We start from the raw sequence: 7,154 nt of genomic DNA, 5'->3' as shown, positions 1-7,154 counted from the left end.
TTTAGAGAAATACAAGTTACCCAAACTGAGCAAAGAACCAATCAATTAAAAAAGCCAATAACTTACAATGAGATAAAGGAAGCAATCAGAAGTTTTCCAACAAGGAAAAGCCCAGGACAAGATGTATTCACTACGGAATTCTGTAAGACTTTTAAAGAGGAACTAAAACCCATACTCCTCAGCCTCTTCCATGAAATAGAAAAAGAAGGAGCTATCCAAAACTCATTCTACGATGCCAATATCACACTCATCCCCAACCCAAGCAAAGACCCAACAACAACAGCAACAACAAAAAACTACAGACCAATCTTCTTGATGAACACAGACACAAAGATCATTAACAAAATTCTATCCAACAGAATCCAGAAACATATAAAAAAACATACATCATGGCCAAGTAGGCTTCATCTCAGAGATGCATGGATGGTTTAACCTACATAATTTAATAAATGTAATCCATTATACCAACAGACCCAAGGTCAAGAGCCACATGATTATCTCCATTGATGCAGAAAAAAAGCTTCTGATAAGAGACAATATTCATGTTAAAAGCTCTGGGAAAAATAGGAATAGAAGGAACATTCCTTAAAACAATAAAAGCCATATACGACAGACCAACAGCCAATATTATACTTAATGGGAAAAACAACCAATTTTCCTAAAATCAGGAACAAGGCAAGGATTCCCACTTTCTCCACTCTTCTTCAATATACTTCTGGAAACCTTAACCAGAGCAATAAGTCAAGAAAAAGACATTAAAGGGATCCGCATAGGGAAGGAAGAAGTTAAATTATCTCTTTGGGCAGATGACAGGATACTATACCTCAATGATCCCAAAAACTTCACACTCAAGCTCTTACAACTTATAAACTAATTCAGCAAAGTAGCAGGATACAAAATCAACCCACAAAAATCAGTTGCCTTTCTGTACACAAACAATGTAGAAGCAGGAAGGGAAATCAAGGAAACGACCTCATTCACAATACTCCCCCCCCAAATAAAATATTTAGGAATTAGTCTAACCAAAGATGCAAAAGAACTATTTAATGAAAACTATAAAAACTTAAAGAAAGAAATTATAGAGGACACCAGAAAGTGGAAAGACCTTCCATGTTCTTGGACAGGCAGACTTAATGTAGTGAAAATGCCAAAATTAATATACAAACTTAATGCAATTCCTATTAAAATCGCAATGATGTACATTGCTGAAATACAGAAAACAGTCCAAAAATTCATATGGAACATCAAAAGAACTAGAATAGCTAAAATAATTCTAGGCAAAAAAGACAACATGCGAGGGATCTCGATGCCAGACTTCAAACTGTACTATAGAGCCATAATGACAAAGACAGCATGGTACTTTCACAAAAACAGACCCCCGAGGGGCTGGGAAGGTGGCTCAGTGGTAGAGCACTTGCCTTGAATGCCTGAGGCCCTGGGTTCGATTCCTCAGCACCACATAAGCAAAAAGAAAAAAGCCAGAAGTGGCGCTATGGCTCAAGTGGTAGCGCACTAGCCTTGAGCTGAAGAGCTGAGGGACAGCACCCAGGCCCAGAGTTCAGGCCCCACGACCGGACCGCCCCCCCAAAAAAAACCAGACCCCCGAAGACCAAGGAAATAGAATAGAAGATCCAGAAATAAAACTACATCCCTATAGTCAGCTGATATTTGACAAAGGAGCCAAAGACATACAGTGGAAGAAGCACAGCCTCTTCAACTACTGGTGCTGGTGCTGGGAAAACTGGGCGGCCACATGCAGAAAACTAAAAGTGGACTCCAGCCTGTCACCATGCACTAACATCAACTCACAATGGATTAACATCAAACCTGAATCCCTGAAACTACTGCAGGACAGAGTAGGAGAGATACTTGAACTTATAGGCACAGGCAAGATCTTCCTGAACAGAGTACAACAAATTGGGAAAGACTCAACAAATGGGACTACCTTAAAATAAAAAAGCTTCTGCACAGCTAAAGCTATAGCAACCAAACTAGAAAGAAAACAAACTAACGGGAAAAAATATTTAGCAGCAATATATCAGACAAGGAGATAATATCCAGTATGTACAGGGAACTCAAGAAACTAATCCCTCCCAAACCCAACAAATAAATTACTAAATGTACAAGGGAACTAAAGAGAGACTTCTCAGAAGTAGAGATAAAAATGGCAAAGAAATACATGAGGAAATGTTCACCATTCCTGGTTATAAAGGATATGCAAATAAAGACAACCTTGAGATACCACCTTACCCCAGTCAGAATGGCCCACATCCTAAAGTCAGCCAACGACAAATGCTGGAGGGGATGCAGAGAAGGAGGAACCCTATTGCACTGCTGGTGGGAATGTACACTTATACAAACCACTTTGGAAAGCAGTTTGGAGGGTCTCAGAAAGCTAAATATTGACCTCTCCTATGAGCCAGCCATACTAATCCTAGGCATCTATCCTGAACAACAGGAACCATGATACAAGGACACGTGCACCTCCATGTTTATTGCAGCACTGTTCACAATAGCCAGGATATGGAAACAACCCAGATGCTCTCACTACAGATGAGTGGATCAAAAAATTGTATTTATATACAATGGAATATTATGCTGCCATTAGAAAGAACAAAATAATGGCATTCACAGGGAAATGGATAGAACTAGAAGAAATCATGTTGAGTGAGGTAAACCAAGAAGAAAGAGACAAATGGCACATGGTCTCCCTGATAAGTGGATGTTAAATCCAGAACATAAGGTAATACAACAAAGTAAACAAGACGAGAAACAAAAGACTCCCACTCATCTAGTCCAATCATTACTAAATGACCCCATGCCGCTGACCACATATGGTATATATGTGCACATCAGAGGGAAAATAGGAGGAGGACACAGAACTAGAGGGAAACTGGAAAACATACAACAGTGAGACCCATCAGCTGCACTGGACATTGATCAAAACAAACCAAGCAACTTAAAGGCAGCGTTGGGAGGGAGGAAATGAGTGGGAAAGAGAGAACAGTTGACACTCTGCAAAAAGAAAGGAATGTAAATATCACTCGATATGGAAGAAATAACTGTATAGTCAAAGCCCATAGAACTCATAAACTTTATGGACCATGATAGGCAATTTGCCTATCATGTTAGAATGTGTTTGTAACTTTAACTAAGCATCACTATCCCCAAATACTTTGAAATTTGTGAAATTATGCAATCAATCACAATAAAAATTTTGGAAAAAGTACATAAGAAATATGAACACTGACATAAAATACATCATAATTAGGAGAAAGAAGACTTGCATAAATGGAAAATGACTTGCCAGGTGTCATGGACCATCTCACTAACTCTAGCTTCTAAAGTGGCATATTCTAAAGATGGAGGTTCAAAGCAGCACCTGCAGACAAATCTTAAAGACCCTTATTCAATGAATAAGTAAAAGTCAGGAACTAGAGGTGTAGCTAAAGTTCTATGTACAAGCGTTGAACTTGTACAGGACCTTGAGTTCAAATTCCATTGGTGGCATGAAAGATAAATATATCAGAGAAACAAAATTTTGACAATGGCAATTTTAAACTAAGGAAAAACATATACAGGAAAAAGGAAAAGTACATGTCAATACTGTCCTTGAACAGTTTTTTCTCATGTCCATAGCTCCAATTTTGGATATTTGTTGTTGTTTTTTTTTTTTGGAAATAATTTTTGGAAAGGTTTTTCTTCCTCAGGTTGGTTTTGAATTACCATCCTCAGATCTCTTCTTTCTGAGTAGCAAAGATCACAGATGTGAGTCATCCTCCCCTACTTAACTTCCTCTTGTTTTTGCAGTATACAATTAGTTTGTTTAGGATTTCTTATAGTCCCGTACACATTTTAGAATGAATTTTGCAATTAATTTAAACCTAGGTCACAATCTTGTAAGGGGGCATTTTGAATGCAAAGGCAATTTGAAAAGTACTGCTCTTTTAGAATTTTTTTTTTTTGGGTCCAGTCTTGGGGCCCGAACTCTGGGCCTGGGCGCTGTCCCTCAGCTCTTCAGCTCAAGGCTAGTGCGCTACCACTTGAGCCATAGCGCCACTTCCGGCTTTTTTCTTTTTGCTTATGTGGTGCTGAGGAATCGAACCCAGGGCCACAGGCATGCAAGGCAAGCGCTCTACCACTGAGCCAACTTCCCAGCCCTCTTTTAGAAATATTAAGTCCTAGCTGGGCACTGGTGACTCATAATTGTTATCCTAGCTTCTAGGAGGCTGAGATCTGAGGATCATAGTTCAAAGCCAGCCTGAGCAAGAAAGTCTGTGATATTCTTACTCTAATTAACCACCCCCTAAACCAGATGTATAGCTGTTGCTTAAAGAAGTAGAGTGCTAGTCTTGAGCAAAAAAGTTCTGGGACGTTGCCCAGGCCATGACTAAAGCTCCACAACTGATAAAAAGTAAAATAAAGTACAATATTGAGTCCTTTAGTTATAGGACAGGGTTATTTTTTTCCATTTCAGTGGATCTACTTGACTATAAAGGCCTTTTTCCATTTCCAAATCACTCATCTTTTTATTGTTGATGTTCTGTGGTGGTCTTGGTGCTTGAATTCAGGATAGGAGCTATCCTTGAGCTTCATTTAGCATGAAGCTAGTACTGTACCATTTGAGATACAGGTCACTTCCAGGATTTTTGGTGATTAATTGGATCTAGGATGTGGTGCAGGAGGAAGGGGAGTAGAAGGAATGGATTGAGGGTGTCCCTCCTTACCCTGGTGCTTTAGTCATATGAGATGGAAAGTTTGCTGAAAATGGGCAGGTCTCCTGAATTGTCCAAGATGAGGGAATCTGACCCAGCATGGCTCCTGCTGCACTGCACAGGTAGCCTTGACCCAAGAGAGAATCCTGAGGGGTGGCATGAGAATCAAACATGTGAGAGAACTCAGACATGGCTCAGAATAGGAAGGTGGTGGGGTAGACATGAAAGGCAGCCCCATGAAAGAGGTAAAGAACAAATACCTGGCTCTAGAAGGTGAAGGGGTTATTGGTGCCATCAGGAAGGTTGGGTGAGCCCAGGAGGTCATCGGCAATCAGGATGGGTGTTGGGATGATGGACGTGGGGCTATCTAGCAATCCAGTGGTGGCAGCAGTCTCATTGGCACTGGAAAATCCAGCAAAGCTAAAGCTATGCTGGAGATAGGGAAGGTCTGCAGAAAGGTCCTGGCCAGGGCTCTGCGTTCCTTGGTTTTGTGGATGAAGTGGCAGCAGGGCTCATAGAGGCAAAGGTTGGTGACATGGAAGGTGCAACCCAGCTAGATCTTGCACTTGGGATGGCAAGCTAGACTGTGGAGCTTGTGGATGCTGTGCATGAAGTGACACTTGTCTCTATAGGTGTTTTCTTCAAATTGGAGGAACAGCTAGGTCTTATAGCCACTGGAGTTGACCTGCCTCTTTTGGTCTGCTTCTGATTGGGCAGCAGCTGCTCAGCACCTGTGAGAAAGAGCAGTCTCTGAAGCTGCTGTCCCTAGAGTACAAGACTGGGACTGGCTCACCCTTCAGGTTGCTGATGACCTAGCTCTGGTGGAACTTGATGCTGGGCATGGTGTTGGCCAAGTGCCTCCAAGGGAAACACCTCAGCTCAGCAGCAGGAGAGACCACTGCCTTCCTGTCCAGCAAGCAGCCCCTTCTCTGGGAGCTCTGTCATTGAGCATCTTGTCAACCAAACCTTGCATAAAGCTTCTCTCAAGTTGAAAATGGTGGCAGATACGAGTGGGGTAGTCATTGTGGACACTGACAGAGGCCCAAAGGTTCAGATTTGGTGTCATGAAGGTCCTGATGTGGGGAAGGTGCTTACTCTCCCACTTAGGTCAGGAGTTCCATATGTCTAATCCCAGGGCCCCTCACCTTTCTCACTCTGCCCTCATAGAACTTTAAGTGGAATTTTTTGTTTTCTTTTTAGATTATAAAATGTCAGTGCATCAAATACAAGGGATTGCTGCATATTAACTGGGTTGCATGTAGTCAGGTTTTTTGTTTGCTTTTTGTCAGTCGTGGGGCTTGAACTCTGGACTTGGGCACTATCCCGTGCTCTTCAGCTCAAGGCGAACATTCTACTGCTTGAGCCACAGCACCACTTCTGGTTTTCTAGTGGTTAATTTGAGATAAGAGTTTCACTGACTTTTCTGCCGGGCTGGCTTTGAACTGTGATCCTTAGATCTCAGCCTCCTGAGTAGCTAGGATTAGAGGCGTGAGCCACTAGCACCCGGCAAGTAGTCAGTTTTTCATCAGAACAAATACCTGAGAAACGTATCTTCTGATGTGAGATTATGTGTGTGGAAGGTAGGAAAAAAAATGAGAAAAACTGGAAATGTTGGCAGATGCTGTAATTTGGGCTTTTGGGGAACAGTGCAAGGATATTATATATTCAATGGCACTTTGAATCAAGGTAGTAAGACCCTCTCAAAAATATTAAATAAAAAAGGGATAGAGGCACAGTTCAAATGTTAGAGCATTGCCTATTGTGTGTCTGGCCTGGAGTTCACTCCCTAGCCCCAGAGATTTGACTTGGAAGGGGCTAATCTGAGTGTTACATGTAATCAATAGCAGGTTCTCTAGCACTGATCTTTTGATTAAATTGAATTAATGTGTGTGTGTGTGTGTGTGTGTGTGTGTGTGTGTGTTTGTGTGTGTGTGTAGGTGGTATGGTGTAAGAGATAGCAACTGAGTTTCAATCTTCTCAAGGTGAATATCTAGTTTTCCCAGCACCAATTTCAGAGCCATTTTTTTCTCTGGTAAAAATGAAACAGTATTGATTCAGTTCACTCTAGAAAGATAGAAGGTAGACAGGGACACAAAAGAAATGTTTTGGTCTAGTATTCTGTTTAAATACAGGGCTCAAGCTTTTTGTTTTAGCTTTTAGTTTTGTGGCGGGCACTCTGCCACTTGAGCAACACTTTCACTCCCAGCTTTTTCCTGGTGAATTGATGAGAAGTGTCTCTTGAGTAAGTAGTATTATAGGCCTGAGCTTCTGGTACTGAGCTACAAAAGAAAACAAATTTAAATTTTCTAATAGGTTTATTTTTACAGCATAGTTATGGTATAATACAGGTATATCCATATATCTCATACATATTGTGGATTGTTTTCTTTTGCTTTTGTTTTGTTCCAAGGGCTTGAACTCAGGGTCTAGGTGCTATCC

At 41.2% G+C, this 7,154-nt stretch overlaps 1 pseudogene; it reads right to left on the bottom strand.

The window, feature by feature from the left end:
* Positions 1 to 4,736: 4,736 nt before the first annotated feature.
* LOC122121678 lies at positions 4,737 to 5,738 on the bottom strand (annotated as a pseudogene).
* Positions 5,739 to 7,154: the final 1,416 nt, after the last annotated feature.

Source organism: Dipodomys spectabilis, unplaced genomic scaffold (assembly GCF_019054845.1).
Source record: "Dipodomys spectabilis isolate Male_0828 unplaced genomic scaffold, ASM1905484v1 ptg000193l, whole genome shotgun sequence".
Taxonomy (NCBI): Eukaryota; Metazoa; Chordata; class Mammalia; order Rodentia; family Heteromyidae; genus Dipodomys; species Dipodomys spectabilis.
The sequence above is the reverse complement of the archived record's forward strand: the minus strand, read 5'-3'. Positions and strand labels throughout refer to the sequence as shown.